Source organism: Podarcis filfolensis (genome assembly GCF_964270895.1).
Source record: "Podarcis filfolensis genome assembly, chromosome: 1".
NCBI classification, from domain to species: domain Eukaryota; kingdom Metazoa; phylum Chordata; class Lepidosauria; order Squamata; family Lacertidae; genus Podarcis; species Podarcis filfolensis.
Genome location: NC_139604.1, coordinates 42,770,515 through 42,797,825, shown reverse-complemented (window position 1 = coordinate 42,797,825; position 27,311 = coordinate 42,770,515). Strand labels below are relative to the sequence as shown.

Here is a 27,311-nt window from a genome sequence, read left to right as displayed (position 1 = left end):
GAGGTTAAGACAGGCCTGCAACACACCCACATACACATAGCTGCTGTTTTGTGCAAATCTGATGGATTGAGAAATTTGTGTTTGTGTGCCATGTGCTTACATGTACACAGATACCAGTGTGCATGCCCATAATGACCTCAGCCTGCATCCTGGCCAGGCTTGTGTCCTGGGCATAGGACATTGCAGGGTGCAGGCTTCTGCTGGGCGAGGGGGCAGAACCTCAGATCATTGACTACTTTCAATGATTTTCAATTATATTTGTGGACCCCACTTCCGCCCCTTGGCTACACCCATGGGCACAGGAGATGAGGAGGAAAGGGGGATGGTATGAAGCGACAGGTAGCCTTTCATATGAACAACTCCAATTCCTTTCTGGAGTGAGGCATCATTTATTTTTCATTTTTGGACTGCTATTTTGTGCAAGCATGGTAGATCACATAAAGTGTATGTGCACATGTATACAAATACCCATGGATCTCAGGTTTCCTGGCTTGGAGCAACGCACACACACAGAGAGACACACACACGCTGTTTAGTGCAAATCTGATGGATTGAGAAACTTGCATTTCTTTACAATTAAAAAAAAACTAACTAAAGGTGATTGCTAACAGGTAAACAGATACCAGTGTACATGCCAATAATGACCTCAGGCAAGGCAAGCCCACCCATGTAGTGGCTTGAAGTATCTAGCTCAAGCATCAGAAGCTCCTGAGGCAACACCCTCATGGGCTCCTCCTGCCACACCCCCACCTCTGCCAGAGAAGTGGTGCAAGTATCGGTGCTGCTTTCCTGCAAGATCTTGCGAGATCTCATCAAAGTCTTGCAAGATGTCAAGGAGAGCATAGGATCTCATGAGATTTGGGTGAAATCTTGCAAGCTGTTTCAGGGAGTCTCTCAGGCGCCAATGCCAGCACTGCAGTATTGGTACAGCTGGTGCAGTAATGGCAGGTGGCACAGTGGTGGTGAGTGTCCCATGGGTGGTGATGGTGTGGTGGTTTGGCAGAGCAGGGTGGCACATCTTGTTTTGCCTCAAGTGGCAAAATGGGACGTACCACCCCTGAGGTCAGGATTCCAGAACTTACAGCTGTCACCTCTGATGGAAGGCAGGCAAGGACCTACAAGGCAGTTGGGGCTCGATAGCTTGGCGAGGAGGTGTGTGATTCATCAGCTGGAGTAGGCTCAGGCCTCATCAAGTCCATAAGATACAACTGGAAAGCCGTCCTGGCCAGGCCTGCGCACAAAACTATGGCATCAGTTTTTTGGGGGGATCCAGAATTTTGGGGTCACACGTTAATGAAGTTCCACAACCACATTATTGCTGCTAACACCTTTATTTAAGATATATTTATAGTGCTTTGAACACTATAAAGTGCTATATGAGTGCTAAGCCCTTTATGTACTCAAACCAGGGTTCAAAACTCCCATTGTTTTAGGTATATTTTGTGACTGGGAATTTCCTTAGCCCAAGCAGTTTCTGAGCTCTGAGCACAATACTGTGCCTAATATTTCAGATTAAAACTGTAGAGTAGAAGGAAAGGAGGACCTTTTTCTGTCTCCTCACTTCCAGCTACTCTCTGAAGACTGGGGAAGAGTCCCTCTTAAGAATATTAGGGGGGTTGGGCTGGGGAAGGACTAGACTAGACCATGTGAAATCTGAACATAATATTTTAGGTGCAGTTCATTCATTTTCAGCTATGTATTCTTGTTATCAAAAAGTGCACCTAGACATTCCATTGTTGCGCCTTTAACCTAGGCTTAAGTTGCCATTTAGCTCGTAGCTTTCATATCTCAGTTTCTAACACTGACTCAAACCTACAGGTAGGCAGTTGTGCTTAAGCCTGAATGGCAGAACTTATGAATAAGGTACAGTAAGTCTGAGGATATAGGAACAACTTCGAGCCAAACTAAGCATGAAGTTAATGTGCAAAAAACATGAACTATGACTGTTATGTAAAAAGCAGTCATGGGAAATCCTAATAAGTTTCTGTATAGTCACAGTCCTTACTCAAATCACTCTACAAAGTTGCAGTTTGCATTTAAAGGGAAACCTCTATTGATACCAAGGAGAATGTAAAATGGAATACAAACAGCAGCTTCATATAAGATTCTGCCTCTCCCATCTGTAGCAGGAAGGGAAAGTATTAAATTTCCCCTCTCCATTGCCTCCCCACCTTCCGCCCACAGACTGATCAGGTTTTGTCAGGGAACTGCCATCGGAGCCCAGAGTGGAGGTAACACTCCCAGACGATGCAGGAGAAGGGACCAGCAGGGGGAGAGAGAGGTTTTCCTCCGGGGAAGGGAATGGGCGTGAAACCAGGAAGTCGGAGGGATGGCTCCAAGACTCTGCCACAGAAACCAGCGGGGAGAGCCCAGGAACCCCGCTGGTGACGCCCACTCTGCGCAGAAGACTTCCACGCAGAGAATTTAGGAGGAGACTTGGTGTCAAACAGCTTTTATGCTGGAGGAAGTTTAGGAAACACCCACTAACGGATTCTGCCAGCGACTGACACAGCCACGGAGTTAGTGCTGTGCAGCCAAGGAAAGGTTTAGCCAGAGAACGTTGCCTAAAGCAGCAACCACCCCTTACGCACGAGCAACCCCTAATTCCTTTACAGGTTTTCTTCATTACTGCTGTTTACCTAACAAGAGAAGACTAAAAACATGTAAACAGGAACAACTGTACTTTATGGTAAATGTTATAGTTCTTCCCAGTAAGACTTTTGCCTGTACTTGAGTCATTCTCTTTCCATGCAGGCAAAATAATTAGGATAGCAAGATCAACGGTTGTGACATTTTTTTATTTGCACTACCAACTGTGTGATATCAGAAAGTAATCTCTTATTACAGTTCAGATATTTGAGTGGAAGAAATTATTGATAGCTCTAATGTCGCTTTGCTTTTATTATTCTGTTCATGTTTTGACATGTGGTGAACATATTTTCCTCTCCTTTTATTCTCACCCCCTCCCTGCCTGTTTCTCTTTTGTCATTAAGGTGCTAGATTCTCTGTGGGATGCAGGGTGTATAGTCTGACTCAGAAAGCCGATTTCTGGAAGTATGGGCTGAAAACTTTGTTAAGAGTTTCCTGTGCAAACCTTTCCGGTGAGAAGAAGTCAAGGTAGCAAAGGGAAACTCCTCTTGGGCTGCAGCCAGATCTACAAGGAGTGGATAAAACACTAAAATGTAATACAGTCATACCTTGGAAGTTGAACAGAATCCGTTTCAGAAGTCTGTTCAACTTCTTAAACATTCAGAAAACCAAAGCGCGGCTTCCGATTGGCTGCAGGAAGCTCCTGCAGCCAATCGGAAGCCGCGGAAGCCCTGTCAGACGTTTGGGGTCCAAAGAACGTTCACAAACCGGAACACTCACTTTGGGGGTTGTGGCATTTGGGAGTCAAAATGTCCACGTACCAAGGTGTTCGGGATTCCAGGTATGACTGTACTAGAGCTGATATCCACACCAAAATATTTGGGTTGTGTATCCAACAAAGTCACCTTATTCACGCATTGACTTCTGCTTGTGCAGTATTACTTGCTTTCTCTCTCTCTCTTCTCCCTGGGTGCTCTCTGTTTTGTGTTTCCTCCTAGCCTTCTTAAGCAGATTTGAGGGGGTGCACATGGGGAGAGGAGAAGGAATGGAGATTCCTTTGTACAAGCAGAATTAAATACATAATTAAATCTGACTTGGCTTTTCTGAACTTCTGATAACTCCATGCATTTCCATGACTATATTACCTTGGACTTTCTGCATTCAAGAAAAAAATAAATGAAAGGTTGTTCTTATATTTGTATGTATCAGGGAACCAGAGGACTAGAAGAGGAACAGACAGTTGGAGGCCAAGGGAAAAATAAATTCAAAGCTGCAATGTTGACTTACCAATTGGGTGACCTTTCTGAAGCCATCATTGTGGGCACTACCAGCCCTGATATTGAAGTGCAGTTCACATTTTCTATGAGAATAAAAGAGAATGCAAAACAAAAAGGGGAAAAAGGGAAAGTTTGTGTCACATTCAATTTGTTGCTTAGCAATACTGTAAGGTTATGCTATTGTTGAAAGGGGTCAGTACTATTATATGAAAGAGCACAACTGCGAATTTTGCAGAAAGATCCTGTGTTCTCTGTGGGATAGTGCGTACATTAATATGTTTTGTGCATCTCTTGGTATATAGCATCATGACTAGCTATTCAGACCAGGTCCCAGTCATGTCTTCCCTTATCCTTTGGATATGGTTAGGTCAGGAATGAGAAACAAACAATCACACCTGGATGAAAAGAATGAACAGTACAGTGATTTCTTCAATGAGAATTGCTCATTAACCCATCAATCAGAGCCATGTGGGTAACCAAATTCAGCAATGGCAACAATGGGCACCATGAGCTGGGCTGTTGTGGGGACTTTTTAGCCGACCCTTCAAGCATTTTCCTAATACAAAAGTTCCCAGTATAATCCAGCTTGGAATGAAAAGCCAAACCAGCCAATTTCCTGCAACAGATCCCTTTGTGAAGCCTGATTCCCTAAACACTACAGAGAAATGAATAATATGTTCTGTTGGTACAAGTCAAACATCAGACAACTTCCCCCTTTTCTGAAAAAATGGAATTCCAAAACTGCACAAGTAGTACATGTACTGGGAGCCAGGGGAAACGTCTATGGCCCACTGTGTTTGATTTTCCATGGTGCCATGGCCATGCAAACACAGCATCTGGCTTAGGCTTTGCCTCTTGAGCTAAAATTTTAAAGTGCTTCACCTGGAAATGAGAAAAGAAACCTGGATTCTTATCATTGAGCTGAGGTACATGGTAGGCAATGAAAATAATGTTGTGATTATGGAACTGATGCACAAAAGCCTAGAATTTCTTCAGAATTCTTAGGGCACGATTCACTTAAAGAGCCACATCAGTGGAAGCCCTGCATAAGGGCTTCCATGTGTGTAATGGGGCTTTCCCCCTCTGCTCCCTCTATGTACACCCTGTACCCCTGAAATTGGTTCAGGAGTGGGAGAACCCCCAGAGGAGGAAGTGTGCAGGGGGAGGCGAGTGTTGATCATTACATCTGGCAAGCTGATATGCTAGTGTAGATGGAATGTTGAATTTCATCTTTGGTGTTTTGAATGGCAACTAATTCATAACCTATACATATCCTTGGCTATCATACCAAAATATTATCTGCAAAAACATCAGCCCAGATGTGAACTGCAAGTATTAGTGATTGATTTTTATTTTTATTTTAAATAAGAACATCAAGTTCCTGGTAACTCCATTAGCTTTCCTGTTGTCATACCACTGCTCAGTACATCAGGTACCCTGGAAATAGACACCTGCATCCAGCACCAGCATTTGAATGAGTCTGCAGCTCAACTTCAAGAAAAATAATACTATCTGCAAAAAGAAAGTGTGATTGCACAGGAATGTAGACAAATAAGATCCCAAGTAAATGATGTTGGGCGTGCCAAAGAAGCATCCCAAACGTGTGTTTTTTTTTAAAAAAAGAAGCTGTGCCTAGGGCAACAACCTTGCAGGCTAAATTCAAATGAAAAACTAAAACGCACCTCTGTCAATGATATTTTATCCTGTATAGCACATGGTAACCTAATCCTTAAACCAGACAACTTTGAATAAGGAAAACAGTAGTGCTGAACCTGTAATTTCAATTTGACACCCAGGAACTTTAAGACAGAGAAAGGTCCTCAGATTTTTTTCCCCAGGGGGCAGAGGAAATCCAAATTCCTCTGCCAATTTACCCAGTGGATGCATGAGATCTAAATACGTACCTGACTTCATCTTACCAGCAAAGAGAAAAGTTTCAAATAATGAGTGCCTTCAGAAGAAAAATTGAATACAGTCGTACCTTGGAAGTCGAACAGAATCCATTCCAGAAGTCCATTCGACTTCCAAAAGCTTCAGAAACTAAAGTGCAGCTTCTGATTGGCTGCAGGAAGTTCCTGCAGCCAATCAGAAGCTGAGGAAGCCCCGTTGGATGTTCGGCTTCCAAAAATAGTTTGCAAACCGGAACATTCACTTTCAGATTAGAAATGTTTGGGAGCCAAAACGTACGAGAACTAAGCTGTTCAAAAACCAAGGGACGACTGTAGATTGAAATAATCAGGATGAATAGGAAGAAGACATAAAGCATATTTAATGTCACACATGCCCAGAAGCACATTCTGACCACAGTGAATCACCATGTGTCCAACCGTTTCAATGGAAGCAAAGGTGACACAGCAGGGTAAGACAAGTGATGAATGTTGAAATTTCACAGGAAATGTTTTGGAACAACTCCAAACAGAGATATCTTAAGATATCCTAAAGAAAGAACAATGAAAGGACCAGAAAACTGATCCTCCCATCTCTCTTGCTAGTTTTGAATGGACGACGTCTTGAATCTCAGACCTCAAATTCCAAGACATTATATGAACCCTGGGCTCTTCATAAGGAATCCAAAAACCCATGAGAAAAGACCTGAACTAAATAGATTGTTGCCACTGTACTGAGTTAGTTTCCCAAGACACAGATAAGCTTATCAACCCTACCTCCTTCCATGGAATATTCCAGGCCAGGGAAGGGTTCAAGACAGCTCTCCTTCTAAAGTTTTCATTATACCTGAGCCACATGGAAACTGGGGCCACATCCACACCCTATATTTAAAGTAGTATAATGCCACTTTAAACAGTCATGACTTCCCCCAAAGAATACTGGGAACTGTAGTTTGTTGAGGGTGCTGGAGCTGTTAGGAGAATCCCCTGTTCCCCTCAGAGAGCTACAGTTCCCAAAGTGGATTAACAATCAATTCCTCTTCTCTGAGAATGCTGAAAGTGGTAGTTCTCAGCATTCTTGACAAACCACAGTTCCCAGGATTCTTTGAGGGAAACCATGACTGTTAAAGTATATTATTACTAATTAAAGTGTACGGTGTGGATGTGTGACCCAGGTATTCAGAATCCCCCAACTCACTGTGGATAATATCTGCTACTTCACCAATGCTGGGTCCCTCTTCAGTTGTAAAATTACATCTGTATAAATGGTGTAACTGGACAACCATTTACCCCAGTTTCTACTTTGCCGCTTATCTGTTCTTTTTCTTGGGATTCAGCAGAGTGCTTTTATTTAGACTCAGGCTCAGAAAATAGCAGAGAGAGAAAGATAACTCTATTCCTATAATATTTTATTTTTAGTTGCTGTGAGCAAGTCATCACCTAAAAGGCCAGTTTCCTCATATGGCTACTCCCCCCTGTCCCATACACAAATGTTATAGACCTGACATGGAGCCTGGCTCCTCGGATTTAAAGGCAAAGAATGATGGCCCCAATAATGAGGGAGACAAACAGGGAATTGGTCTCCCCCTTGACAAACTGGTCACATGGAATATATAGGCCTTTGACATCTACACATTAGTAGCAGAAAGATATTCAAACCTGACTTTATTAGGCATACTTTTGAGTAGGCAAAGTAGATGCCAAAACAAGGAGGGTCATTCTGTGGCCAATTAAATGATGTGTGTAAAACCCTTGTGTGTAACTCTGTGGCAAAATGGTGGCAATATGATATATGAACACGTGATTGTTCCCGGTACCTGTGGAGTGCTAGTTCATGTTCCTCTGCCATATGATCACTTCCTTGCCACGCAAATTGTTGCCATGTATCAGCCACATGCAGCCTGGAATCACCTCTGTGGAGACCCTCTGTTTGTCTAATGGCATCGTTTCGGGCAGAGAAATGAACACTTGCACATATAAAATGTAGAGTATGAACAAAACAAAAAAATGCAAAGCATCTGCCATTTAATGCAAGCAATTTTCAAAATAGGTCACCATAAAGGTTCCTTTCTATTCTCGGTCATCAGAAGAGAAAGAAGACGGGGAAGTGAAATTTGCAGCAAACGTGTATAATTTAAACTGTCCAGCTGTCTAATTTTCAGCATGTTTGACTAGTTCATTGCTTACACTGCAGCAACACTGTGCATAGAAAAAAGTTATCCATCCATTTATAAACTGTCAGTCAAAAGCTCAAAAAGACTAAGCTTTTGGGGATATGCCGTTCCCAAGCCTTCTGCCTTTTTGCCTCTAACTACAGAGATAGAGGACAGCATCTGGTTGCTCTGATTCCTTTCAAAGTCATACCAAATATGGCTTAGGTAAATTTGATGGGATATTTTGGCCCTTAGGATATAAAATGTGTTCACTGTCTCTTGCGTGGATTTGTATTTAATCCATCTGTTCAAAAATGTCTCATATTTCAGGAGTTTATATGTTGGCACTTGGTCAAAGAAACTCACATGAAAGACACACACACACATCTCGGCTGCCCATTCAAGGCTCTCTAAAACATGTAACGTTTCCCCCAAAATGGCAGCCTCAAATATGAGGGATCCATTGCCTATACCTCACAGTGACTTGAGTTGACAGCAGATGAGCAAGATGCTTTGATTTCAGGCAATTATATTTCCATGTGGTGTGAAGCCAATTTGACTAACTGTATAGAGAAAATGGGTATAATTTGTAAACCAGATCTGAGAATGTACAGTGAACTCTTTGTTCTAAGTCATAGCCACTATTTATTCCCAGCATCTTCTTCCAGTTCCACGAAGGGAAGGCAGTCCAGTGTTGCCACCATCCCATGCTGCATGGCCCCGGTAAAGGAAAAGGTGAATTAACAGGTTCATGTTTGCCATCTTCCCAGCAAAGCGAGACAATGAGGAACTTCAAAATGCCAAGGCAAAGAGGTGAAATATACTCCATAAATCGAGTTATTACCTGGCATGATCATGTTGTCTAAAGTGTAGAAACCTAGAATAAAATATTTGTTACATATATCACTTAGGTGATCACAGTCAGGTCACTACCTCAAATCCATCATTTTTGTCTTTAAAATAGAAATGCAAGTGATCTGCCCTACTAGGTTTATTGAGAGGAAGGATGAGATAACTATGAGAACTTCTTCAGTATGCTAAAATATCTCATCCTTCTCTACTGTAGAGATTGCCAGCCTATTGGCCCTCTGGGTGGAAATGCCAAAATCTGTCAGTTTTGGGTTATCTCGATTTGTCTCATCTTTTCCAGTTTTAAGTTCAGTTCTCCGCATTTTCACAATTTTTTAAAAAGTCCACATGAGAAATCAAAACATTTTTGTGTGCATTTCACTTAACATACACAATTTAGCTTAGTATGCAATATATTGTATTATGCAATATATTATGCAATATATTGTATTTCTGTACGTTATTTTCACCAATGCGATATTTTTGTGTGAACATTTTTTTCTAATACTTGCTTTTTAATGCATTTTTGTTGTTGGAGATCTGTATTGCAAAATCTGGAGAAGCGCAATTTCAAAAGATCATGGTCTGTGTATTGTTCCAGGAAGTAGGTAGGTGTCAGGGAAGTGACATCGGAGCCAGAGGCGGAGGCAAGGCTCCCAAGCGATGCTGGAGAAGGGCCCAGCAGGGAGAGAGGTCGGTTCGCTCAAACTAAAATCAGGGAACTCCGGGACGGAAGGGAAAACCATGGAGGGTTTGAGGAAAAGGAAGGGCTACTGTACTACAAGGGGGCGCTGTACGTACTGGGGGATACCTTGAGGGGAAGGGTACTCAAACAACTCCACGACAACCCAACAGCGGGTCACTTTGGTCAACACAAAACCATGTTGCTTGTCACCAGGCAGTTCTGGTGGCCAAGGGTAAGGGAAGATGTACGGGAATATGTACGGGGGTGTGACCGCTGCCAGAGGGCAAAGGGGGAGAGGACTGCACCCGCAGGGTTACTGGAACCCTTACCCACGCCGGGAAGACCCTGGGAGGTGGTATCCATCGATTTTATGACAGATTTGCCCAAGTCAAGGGGGAAGACAGCAGTCATGGTAGTAGTTGATCTACTGACAAAAATGTGCCATTTCATAGCTTGCTCGCATGCGGCGACGGCAGAGGAAACAGCCAGGTTGTTTGTGGATCACATCTTCAGGCTGCATGGGGCTCCCTCGAGGGTCATCTCAGATCGCGGGAAACAATTTACTTCCCGGTTCTGGAGGAAGCTCATGAGCTTGCTGCAGGTCGAGGTGGGCTTCTCAACGGCGAGACACCCGGAAACCAACGGGCAAGCGGAACAAGCGAACAATATACTCCAGCAATACCTACGCTGCTACGTCAGCGAGAGACAGAACGATTGGGTAGAGAAACTAGCGCTGGCTGAATTTGCGTACAATAATGCTGAACATGTGTCCACGGGAATGAGCCTGTTCATGGCCAATTATGGGTGTCACCCCAGGGCCTTCCCGGGGAGGGGGGAGGAAGGGTGGAGCGTACCTGCGGCAGAGCAGTTTGTGGAAGAAATGGAGGCCTTGCACCAGCAACTTAAGATGAACTTGGAATGGGCCAAGGAAATTTACAAGAGGCAGGCAGACAAGCACCGTCGGGAAGGGGAGACCATTCGGGTGGGAGACCAGGTGTGGTTGTCTACCCAAGGGTTACCCTTTAAGGGAGGGTGCAAGAAGTTGCAGCCCAGGCGGCTGGGACCTTTTGAGGTAACACAGCAAGTGAACCCCGTGGCATTCAAGCTCAAGTTGCCTGACAGCATGAAGATACACCCAGTGTTCCATAGGTCCCTACTCTCACCGTACAGGGAGGGGCGGGAATTCCCGGGGTGAGAGGGAGAAGTCACCACACACCCGCAGGTAGAGGAGAGGGAACACCACAACCAAGCCATGGAAATACTCGATTCAAGGTGGCGGGGGCGCCAGGTGGAGTACTTGGTAGCTTGGGAGGGAAAACCCAGGTCAGAAAACACGTGGGTTCCCGCGGAGGCAATCAATGATGGGTATCTTGTGGAGGAGTTCCACAGCCTGTTCCCAGATAAACCGAAACCACTAGCGAGATTCTGGGAGGAGCAATTTGGAACCACAGACGATGAAGAGGATTTTGTGGGTTTTTCTGCCTCCGAAGAGGAGGGAGGAGAGGCGTCAGAGGAAGAAGAATCAGACTGGGAGGCCCACCCCGCGGGAAGAGATCGGAGCGGGTGGGAAGCAGGTTTTGAATCCTCAGAGGATGGTGACAGCTCCTTCCGGGGATTCCCCGCATCGTCGGCCGAGGAAAGGGACGAAGTTGGATCAAAAGGTTGGGCCGGGGGTGGAGGGGGTCCTGGGGGGGAGGTGGATGTCAGGGAACTGACATCGGAGCCAGAGGCGGAGGCAAGGCTCCCAAGCGATGCTGGAGAAGGGCCCAGCAGGGAGAGAGGCAGCTCATCAGCTGGGGAAGGAAATCAGCATTAACACCAGGGATGAAGGGGGGCAGATGGGGGAATTGGCGAGGGGGCTCCAGGACTCCTCGCCGGAGACCAGCGGGGAGAGCACGGGTCCTCCGCTACCCACACCCACCCTGCACAGAAGACTTCCACGTAGGGAAAGTAGGCGTAGACTTGGCGTCAAAGAACTTCTTTGCTGGAAGAAGTTCAAGAAACGCCCACTGACGGATTCTGCTAGCGACTGAAACAGCCACAGAGTGAAGGGCTGTCCAGCCAGAAAAGGTTTAACCAGGCAACCTAGCCAGGAGTGGCGGCAACTTACGCACGAGCAACCCCTATAACCATTACAGTAGGTTCACATTAGAATGTGAACCAGATGAATTTCCTCCATCCCTGTGTCCAAATATCCAGCATCTGGAGGGCTACATGGTCTCCATCTTTGCTTAGGGTGTCGGTTCCTGACTTCAGTGAGTTCTGATGCATTCATTGTATTGTTCCAGCAGTGAATTTTCCAGTGTTCCTTGTACTAACTTACATCTGAATAACTCATCAAGTATGGTGAGGAAATCAGTAGGCATACCATGAGGAAGTAGGGCATTTGCACATTGAAAATACCCCATGCTTGTTGAATGGAGTGTAGAAGCTGTTTGTTTTCTCTGTTCCAACAGAAGAAAGCTACTGTACTTTTGCAAACTGTTTTGACCTCTGTGACCAGTCCTGTACCTGCTCACCTTCTCAGGCAAACACCACTTCCTACATCACTCCCCTAGGGAGTCAGCAAGCTTTCAAAGACGATTGTGTGATGAACATAATATGAGGTGGGCATAGGGCGAGATGTTTTAAAACAATAAAGAAATGAGCAAATTGTTCACTGCTCTTGTTCATGGCCTAGTTACTGAAATCAATGTGTCTGCAATTGTAACTTGCCTCATAAATCATTAGGTCACAAACCTTAACAATGTCAATGTGCTGTCATTATCCTGTTCAATTACATTACTAACCAAGGTAATATTTAACAGCGCTTTTTTTCTCAGAAGAATGTTTTAATGTATTGATGGGGAAGGCTAATAGATGTGGCAGTCAACTTCGTTAAAGCAGCATGAAAGAGTAGAATAGAGGGGCTGCAAGTACAGAGAGAGGAATAAAAGACAAAGGGGTACACAGTCAATTGAAAGCTGTCATACTGACATACTGCAATCTTGTAATGCGAAGCACATGTAATTATTACAGAGCGGGGATAGGAAGCTGGCCTTTGTTCCAGGTCCTTCAAACAGAATGGAATTAGTTGACTTGGGCAACTCATTCGTATACCCAGCTCTGCCAGGAAAGCAGCTCCATGTGATGAGCGTGGCCAGTGGGATAATGTCTTATCTTCACCAAGAGCTGTAATTTCATCACAATTGCTTTCTAAAAAGTCCACTTCAAACCACAAAGCAGCAGCAATTAAGTCACTAAGTTATGGAAGCAAATAGCTTATACTGACTCGGATCTGGGACACCTGTGAGTGCAACTGCACTTGTGGGGTGTGCCTCCTGGAAGAGGGATGGTGATTTTTCACTGATTCCTGTTATTCTAACTCTGAAAAGCTCATCTGAAGGACTGAGAGACCTTCACACTAATGCACAAGCAAACCATTTTTTTTAATTTTATTTTTTACAGCTGTGGTGTTGTTAGTGCAGACAGAGCTTTCGAACGTTTCAACCAAACAGTGTGTGGGGGGGAGCAGCTTGTTAAATGGAGTGTACGCATACTGCATTCAACAAGTGTCCAGGAGGGGCTGGTCCAAGACATTTTGCTGCCTGAGGCAAACCAGAAAAAGACATCCTTTGGGAATTATAGTTTGTTAAGGGTGCTTAACAACGATCCTGGGAATTGTAGTTTGTTAAGGGTGCTTAAGAGAACAATCACCTTGCTGCCCCATTTTCTTTAGTGAACCTCAAAAAATAATAATAATGGAATGGTGTTAGCTTGAGGCATTGCAATCCAAAAGAAATTGTACATTAGAATTGCTTTCCCTCCCTTTTTCTTTTCTTTTCTTTTTACTATTCTAGAGATTTATATTTCTATTCTTACGACATATCATCAGTATTATGAATACCTTTATTTTCTGTGTGCTGCTATAAAATTGAATACCACCCTGCCTTTTTTCCAGCACTGAATAGAAAACAGTGTTGTACCCTATTGCTGCCACAGTTGTATTTCATGGTTGTTCAATTGACAGTGCCTTTTTGAGATATGATTGCACGCCTCTCCTTTTTTCTGTTTTCAGTTTTGCCAAATGCATTGATTTTCATAGCTATGCCATATTTTCTGCTTCCTAATGGATTCCTGTTCACTCTTCCCATGTCTAAATCAGTGTGTGTGTGTGTGTGTGTGTGTGTGTGTGTGTGTGTGTTATGTTGGAGGAATTAATCAGTGGCGATGACTTTAAAACTTCACACCTATGACAGTTTTCGCATTCTCGATCCTGAAAACATTTGGTACATCAATTCCCTTTGGGGTGTACTTTATCTTCTTTTCAGATTGGAAATTATTGCCTCCTTCCTTTCACCGCTTATTATGGAACAGACTCACAGACATCAATGATCGTATTTTAACATGATTTTGCCTCAGATACGCTCTAATCTCCATTGTCCCCCACCCCCGGCAAAAATGTAATCCATTTAATGCCAAAAGAAAATCCTTTTTTTTGAAGAAATTTTGATGTTGGCCCCTATCCAGAACCCTGCAGGTCTTCTGTGCACACAGCACTCTGCAAATTGGGGAATGTCCCACTTATGCCATTGTGATTGTACACAAACTGCATTCACACATGACACTGAAAAAACAATGAAGCATGTGTCTGAATAGCAGTCATTTCTACAAAATGTATCTTGACTTTAGATGTGTCTATGTCAACATTATTTCTCTGATTCTTGCAAAATGTGGCTCTTTACTGTTTTCACAAGTGCAACCATGCACACTCTGTGTTGTTCCATTGCACAGATAGCCTGTGTGTTTCTAGGCCCAGTTACAGGTTTTAATCTGGTTTTAATCTGGAAAACTCTACAAGGCTCAGGACCACTTTTTTGTATATCTGTTCATGTGCCACTTATGACCAGAAAATAAACCCTGCTCTGTGAGATGCATCCTAAAAACTTTACCTGGCAGGGGTAACTCGGTTGAACGTACAGGTTTATGGCCATGCTGTAGTGTAGTGGTTTTGTGACTGTGATAAAAGGTGGCTGGGCTCATTGTCTCGGGGTTTGGGGGGGGAGAGGTGACAAAACTGATATCCAATAAGTGTCCCCCTTTACTTCCATAACATGTCCTTCAGTCTGTACTCTGAATAGTGACACCAGAGACCTAGAAGGTGCAGGGCTTGTCAGTCCAATCCCTGCACAGTCTCACCAGGGCTGACAAGAAGGCAATTGGAGCAAGTTGGCCAAATTGGGCCCCGCGAGCCGGTCCTAAGGGGGGGCCCACACCAGGGCAATCTAGATGGATTTTATTTATATCTATAAGATTTCGCAGACTTTGGCTGTGAACTGGGGCTCTACAAAAAAAAAATCAAGTTGCACCCCACTGCTTCAATTTGGACCCCACTGGTAAGCCCTGAGTCTCATAGTTGCTGGGCCTGAGTTGCCCTGCCCTTGCATGGTCTTGGGTTTGCAATTTTGGGAGAGGGAAGACTGTGGCACTGGGGAGAGGGCAGGCTGGCGATGTCCCCTAGATTTAGAGGCCCGAGTTGCCCTGCCCTCGCATTAAGTCTTGGGTTTGCAATTTTGGGAGAAGGGAAACTGCCTGCTGGAGAGCGGGTGGGCTGGCGAGGCCCCTTAGATTTAGAGGCCCTAGGCTTCAGCCTACTTAGCCTATACATAAATCCAGTATTGAGATCCACCCCACAGTCTCATTCCATGACTTTGTGCTGCAGGGCATGTGAGAACTGTTACCTGGTAGATGACACTGGATGGGTTTTCAGTTTGTTTTCCTTTTCTTAAAAAAAAATATGTACAATGATTTCTGGACATATGAAATGTATACCTTTGGGAGCTTTTCTTGGCTCAGTAAAGATACTGCCCTGATATGAAGGAAAGTGAATATCCCTCCACACCCCACCAAAGTTCCCTGGACTTACATGTCTACAATTTGGCAGATTTTATCCACTCCAGAGGGATTCCTGACAGTGATTCCTGAAAGTGAAAAAGAATTCTAGGTAAAAAAGAAAAGAAAAAAAGAAGTCTCCATAGAACTGAATGGGGAACACAGAGCTTTGTTTTAAACAGAAAATCTTGGAATCTGGATTATACACTGAACTGGAGATGGCACAGGGTAACCCAGAAGAGAAGACTCCCTGGAAAAGACCCTGATGTTGGGAAAGATTGAGGGCACAAGGAGAAGGGGACGACAGAGGACGAGATGGTTGGACAGTGTTCTCGAAACTACGAACATGAGTTTGACCAAACTGCAGGAGGCAGTGGAAGACAGGAGTGCCTGGCGTGCTCTGGTCCATGGGGTCACGAAGAGGCAGACACGACTAAATGACTAAACAACAACAATCCAGAAAAAGTTTGAAAACTTTCCCTATTAGCAGTCAAACTGAAGGCACATTTTTCAAAACATCTGAATCTCCAAATCTCTTTGGAGGTCTCTCCTTCAGGGTGGGGTGCTTTAGAAAAGATCCTGCTTTGTCAAGCCCTGGATGTTTCCACACAGGCTTTCTTTACTTCTTGCTTCAGCGTTTGTCCAAATCTTTTGCTCACACGTCTATTATCTAACTCCCAGAAGTTTCACCTGGATAAAACAGGCTTCTACATAACTTGGTAAAGAGCAGCGCTCGACGAATCTTCCATATTGAAGCATAACAGAGTGAAAACAAGAGTGTGAACAAATACAGTACGTTATGCCAACCTAGGGAACAGACAATAACAGCAGCAAAGCCCAGAAACATAAGCTTTCTTAAGTGAGTTTCAAACACAACTACATCTATTGTATCCTAGAAAACTTTAGACAAAAGAATGTTAAGGTCTGCTTAACTCAGAATTTATGTATATATAATTGTGTCATGACTTCCTTTGAGATTTTCTGTTTTCTCACACCTGTATATGTACATCAAATAATATATTTTTATTCCATACATTATCACCATCTTAATTCTTGAGTTTCTGTTCAGGGCCCTTTTGCAACCTGTATCATTGTGCGTGTCCTTTGTTAAAGCAACTTTTCAGTGAAGGTGGGGTTGTAAATGGAATAGGAATTCTTTTGGCCTTCCACAGTTCTTGTCATCTTCAATCAGCATTTTTTTATAGCTTACGTATTACTATTTCACACCTTTGCTTAACAAAGTTGAATGCAACACAGTTGCCTGATTACCCAGGAAAAACTATACAGAGTGGATGAAAGGAACTCACTGGGCACCAGCAAGTTTTTTCTCTCTGTCTTGGTCTTGGGTATCGCTGCATTTACTTATGGATGTGCGAGTTGAAAAAATCAACAAAGGCACTAGCCAGAAAACTCAATGAATCTGAAAATAAATGGTAGTGTAAAATCTTGGCTATTAAATGAAATGGCTTCATATTGATCAAGACTTATATACAAAGGGATCTTTTCTTTCACCATAATATTTCTTCAGTGCAGTCAGTATATAACTGCTGATTATCTACTCCTAATGCACCAAAGAACCTGAACACAAATAACTGACTTAGTATTATTATTTTTTATAAGTTCTTCTTCCATTAACTTTTTTCTTGTCCAGACCTTCATAATACCTGTGTTCTGATTTCAGTCCCTGTTGCACACAGCCTTGAAAATGCTTCTAGGATACAATCCTGTACACACAATGGCCACACTTACAAACATGGATTTTATAGTACTTGGATGTTTAGATACATTACCAATCAAGTTTGGAGACTAAAAATTGATTTTTCTATCCATTTCCAATGAGTCATTGGATCTCCATTTTATTATTGTTGCTATTATTGTTATTAGTTTATTTGACTTTTTGTGTTTGTTTGTTTTTCTTTCTTCCATACAACAATTTCCCCTACTTTTTATGATTTTATGTATGGGCTGTTGTTGTTTTAAACTGTTTTTATATTTATATTTGTTTTTATATGCAGTCCTTTTAACTATTTTTATACATGTAACTGTTTTATATATGCTATTATATTGTAAACCACTTTAATATAAATAAATTTCTTCCTCTCTGCCAATCTTTCCTTCTCCCTTCCCCTTAATATGAGCATTACACAAACACCTAAAGTGACCTGCCGGCTTCTTAAAAAGACAATTCAAAGCAAGTTCATTTGTATAACTTCTTATCACAGATTTCAAACAACCTAATTCAGAATCAGGGCTGCATCCACTGTGGCCATACTCAGGTTCAAAGATAGGCAGATACAGACCTTGAGCAGATGAGTATCCAGGATGGTCAAATAGTATATTGGGCTTTTGATGTACTCAAACAAACAAGAGATGGGAGGTGAGAACAGATCACCTTACACAGTTATGCTGTCAATGTTCCAGTGTGCTGATTGCATGTTCTTTGGCAGATTTGATTCCTAGAGGGGCAATGACGGTGGATGCCCATATGGCCGGCCATGGCCTAGTTTGTCCACAGGGACTTGTGTTTATTTCAGAGTTCCAATTACATCTTCACAGAGACACTGATTGCTATATTGGTTTGCAGAGCTCTCAACGCTAATGAAAAGTCCCCTTTATAAAAATAAGTATTTGGAATTTTGTTCATGCAACAGTCATTGAATACATCTTCACAAAATTTCTCATTATCTATTTGTGTGTGTGTGTGTGTGTGTGTGTGTGTGTGTGTTTAATAATAGGAATACAAGCTGTAATTTAGTTTGGCATTGTATTGAATAATTCTAAGGCATGCCAAGCCAGTCACATTTCTGAGATGTAGAACAAAAAACCTTAACATGGAGTCAAGAATTTGGCACCACGTTTTTGTGCAAAATTACTATTTAGAAGATATTTTAAGATGTTGAATCAAGGGCTTAGTCTTATCTTCTTCTTTTGCATATTGGTAAAGGGAGAGAAATTTGCATGGTATGTTAGAGTACACTTCACTGGTGACTGACATTTTGGGAGTTGTTTGTTTCCTTGGCAGGCTGCTTATATCATTGTGTATATTCCAACCATCCACTGTTCAAATATTTATTTATGAATCTTTCTTGCCTTGCAAATCACCTTGATTTGCATATAACAAAAGTAACCCCAAATGGGAAACAAAACTCAAATGACAATAGAGATTAGAGCACAAGCTTAGTTGACGGCGAAATGTGTGCCTGACACTTAAGCACTCCCCTACATGCAGAACTGAATTAAGCAAACTTGAAAGGCCTAAATATTTAATCCAAGGGTACCCAATTTTCAGGTGTAGTTGGCGACAGCACCCATTAACCTTGTCCATTGACTCTGCTGGCTGCGGTTGATTGGAGTTTTCCAGAGGCCAATATTACATTGGCTACATCTAATGCAATCCATCTGGCCCTTGCATGGGTAGTACATAGAATATCTATACAGTCATATCTTGGATCACGAACGTCTTGACTCCGGAACGAATCAGCTCCCAGATGATTGAAACCCGGAAGTGAGTGTTCAGGTTTTTGAATGTTCTTTTGGAAGCCAAATGTCCGATGGGGCTTCCGTGGCTTCCGGTTGGCTGCAGGAGCTTCCTACAGCCAATGAGAAGCCGCGCTTTGGTTTCCGAATGTTTTGGAAGTCGAATGGACTTCCGGAATGGATTCCGTTTGACTTCCAAGGTACGACTGTATATGGAAGGAGCTAGATGGAGGGAGAGCCATGTTTTTATCTGCTAACCAGGGCATCAGTACAGTGTCATATCATCAGCATAGGCTTCGAGCTCAGAGCTTCTTCACACATGAACGTATCTCTCTATAGAGGTGTGTGTGTGTGTGTGAGAGAGAGAGATTTCATTTGTAAAATGACATGCATCATTATAAGTCTAATTTTTAATGTAAAGATTATGTAGATATTTACTATGCATATAAACTGGAAGCCATCGTGCACAACCCTGCTTGTTTTTCTGGTAAGACAGGCAGTCATGCCATTCTTGCACATTAAAGTGTACACAAATTTACACAATCACAAATACTAGTAGCAAATCTACATGGCTGCTAGGACAAACACCAGGAATATAGAGTCAAAGCATAGCACAAATAATAATTCTCAGGGACATCCCATCCTGTTTTGCCACCTGAGGCAAAATGGCAAGGGATAGTCCCTCCCCCTGCCGAAGCCTCGCTTACCAGTGTCATGTGGCTATAGCAGCTTCCAATGAGATATTGGGAGTTCTCATGAGATCTCACAAGAATTCCGTGAGATATCACCAGATGCTGCCACTACAGCTGCACCACTCTGCTGGTGGTGGCAAGGATGTGCGGTGCTGCAAACAAGGATTGATAACGTCAAGATGCAATTGTGGTTGGTGTTTTTGCAGTACACGGCACATAGCTGTCAACTGTCCCTTGTTTGGCGGGAAACTCCCTTATCCCAGCACCATTTCCCACTGCTGTCCCTTATTGATGATGTCCCTTAAATTTCCAGGGTTTCAAAGGAAGCAGCTCCTCTCCATCCATCCCTGCTGGCCCAGGAGGAGGGAGGCTCCAACTGTGTTGCTTGGCTGCGTTGCTCACCCAATAAGGAGTCTAAGAAGAACTGGGGGGTGGAGCTTGCATGCCTTATGCCAATCAAATCAGCCGCGTTGCCTGGGGACTCGCCTTTGCTCAGTGCTTCCCAGCGGAGAGGTGACGGTGGTTTTCCTTGCTGCATCCCCTTTGCCGGGTTGCTGCGCTGTGGGAACCACCGCTTGAGGCTTCGTTTGGCTGCTGGCTGGGCTTTCTGCCTTTGGCTCAGAGGGGCTCAGAAGTTGAACATACCTGTGCTCAGAATTGGATGGATACATCATCAACGGCCCACTCACCCTTGCCGGGGAAAAGGTCTGTCTTGAGCGGGGGCACATGGTGGGGGGAAAGGAAGGGAGCTGGTTGAGTACAATGGCGGGCGCCGATCTTGTGGGAGGGGGGGCTTTTGGATTTGTTTTGGAGGCTCCTTCGATTGACTGTTGTGGGGGAAAGGAAATGAGCTGTTTGACTAAAATCCCTTATTTTGGCTCCTGAGCCCATATTTTTGAGGCTGCTGGTCCCTTATTTTCAAATCTGTAAGTTGACAGCTATGACATGGCAGACATTTTTAGAAATCTTTGGTGAATTTTTTGAACTGCTACTGCAAAGGTAGCAACCTTGTTTGTAGTAGGGTTATTGTTTTTTTTTTAAAAAAAATAATATTTATTAGAGTTTCAAACAAATCACAAAAATGAAAAAAAAATAACAAAACAAAAAAGAATAAAAAAAATAAAAAACAAAATACAAAGAAGTAAAACCAGTTAAAAACAAATCAATCCTTCCATGTCTTATCTTTCATTTGCTTGTTTCCCTGACCTCCTCACACCTCCCTTTTTTGTATTCTAGTTCAATAGTTGTTTCAGCAAATCCTTACCTTTTTTTCCTTTATCTTAATAGTTTATCTTAATATATTGTAATTTTACATTCTCACCTGTTAACAATCCATTTTTACATACCCCTTTGTAACATTACTGCTAAAACCACATAACTTCATTCCAACATCTTTCTAACATTCCTTAATTTTACAGTATTTCTGTAGATAATCTTTAAATTTCTTCCAATCTTCTTCTACCGACTCTTCTCCCTGGTCTCGGATTCTGCCAGTCATTTCCACCAGTTCCATATAGTCCATCAGCTTCATCTGCCATTCTTCCCGGGTGGGTAAATCTTGTGTCTTCCAATACTTTGCGATGAGTATTCTTGCTGCTGTTGTGGCATACATAAAGAGAGTTCTATCCTTCTTTGGCACCAATAGGCCGATCATGCCCAGGAGAAAGGCCTCTGGTTTCTTCAGGAAGGTATATTTAAATACCTTTTTCATTTCATTATAGATCATCTCCCAGAAAGCCTTAATCCTTGGGCACGTCCACCAAAGGTGAAAGAATGTACCTTCATTTTCTTTACATTTCCAACATTTATTATCGGGCAAATGATAGATTTTTGCAAGCTTGACTGGTGTCATGTACCACCTGTATATCATTTTCATAATATTCTCTCTTAAGGCATTACATGCCGTAAATTTCATACCTGTGGTCCATAACTGTTCCCAGTCAGCCAACATAATGTTATGTCTGATATACAACAGACACTATATCTTCCACCTCCACAGTACACTATATCTTCCACATCCCCAGTACCACAAACTCATGTCAGCTGAGCATAGAGAATCCTGTTATACTTTCACTCCAAATAGGCTGAAGGCATCATTTCAAAATGAAGAGCAGTAAATACTCTTCTAAGGGTAACAGAATTTTACACATTTTCTCCTCATGCATGTGTTCAAGGGTGGAAGAATCAGTCTGCTTCCAGTCCATGCCACATTTGCACGTGCTTATCCAAAATTCAATTCTGCTGTATTTTTCAGCATTAAACTATTTTTAAAAACAAAAAGCTGCACAAAAATTTGCACTGCATTTTAAAATATAGGTTTTAATATGTATTTTCTAAGAAAAGAAAGCAGTTTAAAAAGAAGGTAGGGAGGCCATTTTAATTGTATTTTGATACTCTTTTTGAGTAGAAATGTTTGTGTTATGTATGCAGGCATTGTGGGCTGAAGCCAGGCTGTATGCATGCAATGCAGGCCTAGGCCTTAAGGCCTCCTGGAGCTCAGGAGATTCATCTGCATATCAAAAGAAAGAGGATTATAAAATCCTACAATGACATTGTTAGTAGCTGTCAGGCAGCCAATCCCTGCTGAAATATGGCCAGAGTTGTAATTTGCTAATTGCAGCATTAAGATGACCTATAACAGGCAAGGTATGTGTTTTGCCTGGGCCGGCTTCAGGTATATATACAGTGGTACCTCAGGTTAAGAACTTAATTCATTCCAGAGGTCCGTTCTTAACCTGAAACTGTTCTTAACCTGAAGCACCACTTTAGCTAATGGGGCCTCCTGCTGCCGCTGCGCCACTGCCACACAATTTCTGTTCTCATCCTGAAGCAAAGTTCTTAACCTGAGGTGCTATTTCTGGGTTAGCGGTGTCTGTAACCTGAAGCGTATGTAAACTGAAGCATATGTAACCCAAGGTACCACTGTATACCTTAGGTGACCTTGTTTGTTGGACTTGTTCCTGTTGTTACAATAAATTCTTTTGAGCTGAAATCTGGTCTTGGGCCATGCCTGAACCCACCTACACTTCAGTTTGGAAAACATGAAAGCCAATGGATAACTATGTTCCAGTCTGCACACACTGAAGGCCATTGGTTCATGTTGGAATTTCCAAGGCATCCCTATCATTCAATTCCTGCTGTCAAATTCACAAAACATTGACTACCACTAGCACAGGGCCATCAGTCCTCTCATGTAAATAGGAGAGCTTTACCTCAAGACAGTGGGAATGACTAAGGGTCATTCAGCTGAGTCTTGTCAGCAGAAGCCCTGTGCAAAGACTTAGAAACTGGCTCAGGGGAGGGATTGGTAGACTGCCCCCTCCCCAATGGCATGTGGGAAAAGGAGATTGTTCCATCTGGCAAGATGAGATGCTTGCCCTGACAGAACTATCACCTTAGTGTTTCTCCACTGTTCCACCACTGAATTCCTCCCTAAAGCCCAATCTGCACCATACAGCATACCATTTTGAAAGGTTATGGCTTCCCCCTAAGAATTCTGGGAGCTGCAGGTTGTTAAGGGTGCTAAGAGTTTTTAGGAGACCCCTATTCCCTTCAGAGGGCTACAATTCTCTTAACTTCCAAGATAACTCTGATAATTGAATCTCGGGGGGGGGGGGATATATGGCTGGGAGTTTTGCACCAGGATTGGTGAATCACAAGTTGTGGTGGACTGGTCTAGGTCATGGCCTCCAGCTATTCTGTATTACTTTGCAGATGATGGCACGTGAAATACAAACAGCACAAAACACGCTTTGTCCATCAATAACATTATGGCTTAATGATTCTTTTCTCTCCCTCTCTCTTGCCATGTCTCTACAAATATATGTACAATTCATTTCCATCTTCATTTCTCTTTCCGTCTTTGGCCTGCAATTTCCATCTCAGCATGCACAAAATACTCGAGTTTTGGGGAGTTTTAGATATCATGGAGTGGGGTGTTGGGGTTTTTTTTGTTGGTTTGTAGAACTGAACGAACTATCACCATTGGCACAGGATAAATAATTCATACATGTAAAATTAATGGTTAGCTTGAAAATGGTTATAAAATATTTAATTTGATTGAAATAGCTAGGCTGGTGTGTTATGCATTTCAGATATGAAGGTTTCAATCAAACAATAAGACAGTTCCATTTTTCATGCTGTTCACACACACTGTTCTCTAGTTCTCTTCTTTAATAAACAATTTCAGAACCTAAATTTGATCATTACATGAAGATTGTCATGGCTGATTATATCATTTTGGAAAACTGATTGCAAGACTAGTTGCTTTCTCTCTCTCTCTATTATTCCATATTTAAGGGTTCTTAAAGGAAGACATGTGGCTTTAGAAGCAATATTTAAAACACAATGGCCAATTTACTAATGCAGGAGGCACTTGTGAGCATCCCATCCAAATTCCATATTTTGAAAAATTGCTGGATATTTCACATGATGTAAAAAAAGAAAAGAAAGAATAGCCATGATTCAGAAAAGTATGGGGAAACCTGTGGTTTATACTTGAGAGAAAGCCTCCTGTTCCCATAATACATCCAGGACTTCACTGGTCTTTTATCAGGAAGGAACGTCTGGCTAAATGGCTGAGCAAGTCTAAAACGGCAATTTTAAAAATGGTGAGCAAAAGCAGTAGGAACCAGAGCAGAGCTCCTGACCCTCCAACACACTTACACATCATATACACAAATACATCTTGAGCCAGGGGAACCATCTTGTCCTCTGGATTGTGGGTGCCTGCCACCATGCCGCAGATATAGGATGTCATATGCACATGCTGGCAACTCCTTCCTCCTCCTATGCGTAGCCAGCAAGGCACCCTTTTATGTGGGGAGGTGCTTGGAGGCAGAGATGGAAGACATTGGGATATAGAGACATCATCCTCTTTCTGTGCTTCTCCCGATGGAAACATGCAGATGGGGACAGCTATACCCCTGCTTTAAGTCGTTTGCATACTGTCTTCCCTTGTACAGTGGTACCTCGGTTTTCGAACATAATCCATTCAGGAAGACCACCTGACTTCGAAAACATTTGAAAACCAAGACGCAAAGGGCTGTCTGTAAATTCAATAGAGAAAATGGGGGGGGGGGGGACTCAGTGGAAGTCGTTTGACGCGTTCAAAAACAGAAGCATTTACTTCCAGGTTTTCGGCGTTCGAAAACCAAAACGTTTGACTTCTGAGACGTTTGAAAACTGAAGTACCAGTGTATATTATTTACTATAAAGCTCAATGACTAAGCTCTTTAGCGACGAAACATCTGATTACCAGAACGACGTCCGAGCACTGAACCACTGGTATATCAGAAGTGAGCTCTTTATTTACTGCATTTGCAATTGCTTAAGATAAAACAAATTTGTGGGGGGAAACTACTTTCGCCATTTTTATGGACGTTTATTGTTTGTTTACAGATAGTTGCCTTGGTGATATTACCTTGTGTCGATCTCAGTAGTCATTGCATCACCACCCTGTTCATTGTTTTATTGTTGAACTACAGCTCCTATCATCACTGACCATTGGCCATGCAGGCTGGGGTTCCCCGTCCCTGCTCTACAGAATATAAGAGGATACATCCCTGCTTTGCAGTGCTCACAGTCTAAAATTCAATATGTTGTTGATTCAGCTGCACATACTTAGGCTTAGTTACAGCTGGGCATGAGAACTAGAAGATGCATTGTACAGAAGAGCGACCATGTTTCCGCTTTACTATATAGTGGTAACCTCGGGTTACATACGCTTCAGGTTACAGACTCCGCTAACCCAGAAATAGTACCTCAGGTTAAGAACTTTGCTTCAGGATGAGAACAGAAATTGCACAATGGTGGCGCGGCAGCAGCAGGAGGCCCCATTAGCTAAAGTGGTGCTTCAGGTTAAGAACAGTTTCAGGTTAAGAACAGACCTCCGGAACGAATTAAGTACTTAACTCGAGGTACCACTGTATAGTCAGATCTTCATTCAACCCAAGTTTACTTCACTGCTGAGCAGCCCACATTTCTGGCAGTTCTGTGGTAGCATGACAACCCCATGGTTGTTTGGGCACATGTTATACTTCTGTTCAACCTTCTTTCTCAACCAGTCAACTGGCTGTTGTGAACTGACTCAGTGTTCTGGAGAAATAACAAGTGACTGTGGGAGACCACTAATACATCCAGGGCTGATACTGCAATATAATTAAACACTATGTTTGACAAGAAGACTGTACAGTCTGACACTTTAAAAAATGGTCTGTGTTAAATGTAAATTTATAGCTCTTTACGCATGCTTATTCTCATCTAGCTGAGTTAATGTATTCCACTTCTCCTGAATTTCTGCCAATTAACAGATAAAAAGGCACTCTTTACAAGCCTCTTCTGTTTCATGATTTTGAGGGAACAAAATCAACACAAAAAGAATTCCTTACTCCGCCATTGCCCAAGGAAGTTTTATCCAAACTCACTTTTTTTTCCAATTCACTGTGAAGTATAAGAAACAAGTGGGTTAAGATATAACTTCCTTGAGTAGTAGTGGATTAATAAATTCTTTTGTGCTAATATTTTATTAATTCCATTCTTTTCCCCCTTTAGTTTAATGGAACAGGAGAATAACACTTATATGTTATTTTAAATGCCATACCCACCAGCCATTTTTGGATTTATTTGGGTGTGGATGCTGTTCTTTCTGATGTTTATCTGCTTACTCAAACTGTTGCCTGCTCCACTTCTCTCACACGAGCTGAACCATCAATTTGTGTCATGTACCCAGTACATGATAGGGAAATTCATTGTGTCAGTCAACAGACAGTCAGAGAAGTTTATCAGTTTCTGAGAAATTGTGGTACGGTTGCCTTGAAATCACAAAATTCGCCCAAAGTAGGTGGATCTTAATTTTTTTGGAGTATCAGCTGAAAATCAATGAAGTCAGATTTGGAGTGCAATTTAAGAGATAGCAAATCTTGTCTTATGACACCCCCCCATTTCCCCATTATTTGAGACAGCACCTTGAACACCCTCTGTAAAGTGACTATTACATCTTGGAAACACACACACACACACAAAAAGAGCATAGACACAGAGGGATAAACTATCCATTGAGAGTCACCTGTGGTGGTAGATCTATAAAGAGTGAACCCAATGTGTGAATGCTTAAGAGTTAGCCCATTTCTGGATGGCTCACTTTTGAAGGACTTGCTCTATCAATCTGACTAAGGAGTGTTTTCTTTTTATATCCTATTTCAGCATGGATATCCAACACATCTAATATACGGATATGTGACAGAAAGTTGCAATTTTATATTTATCCTTGACTGATGCATCCTTATACAATAATGACTCTTCAGTCAACTCACAGGCATAAGAGAAATTACTGGCACAGGCATGAATGTCATTGCTCACATTTCTGAAAAGGGTTCTACGTGAACGTATCACAGAAGAGTGGTAATAGCCATAATCACAAAAGCATTCCCCATCTCAACAAGTTTAAATGGACGAAGCACCATGAGCTGAGGATATTAAAGTCATTTGGTTTGTCCTCTACATTCTTTCAAGAATGCAAAGCTGGCTAGAGTGGGGGGAAAGAGGAGCTGACACATGAATCAGCTCACTTGAACACCACAAAAAGAAACAACTTCCCTGCTCTTCCCACCAGATTTATTTTTCCATTAAAGTGTCTACAGATGCTTCCTTCTGAATAGGCAGTGCGTAAACATCTCTCAAATAATGTGCCTGCCCTTGTACGATTCCTAGAACAGGCAACCCATATATTTGACTAAATTAAAAGTAGTGCTGCTGACACCAGACATTTTCGCAACCAGTATGAGGAATACGTTCCGGGTGAATTTCTAACATTACCTCAACAGCATAGGATC

General features: G+C 42.5%; 1 long non-coding RNA gene across 1 annotated transcript; it reads right to left on the bottom strand.

The window, feature by feature from the left end:
• Nucleotides 1-2,779: 2,779 nt before the first annotated feature.
• LOC310747971 lies at nt 2,780-4,813 on the bottom strand. Its single transcript, XR_014541045.1, has 3 exons — nt 4,749-4,813; nt 3,877-3,949; nt 2,780-3,154 (listed from the first exon to the last, which is right to left on the bottom strand). It is a non-coding gene; the product is annotated as an uncharacterized lncRNA (long non-coding RNA).
• Between the last annotated feature and the right edge of the window lie 22,498 nt (nt 4,814-27,311).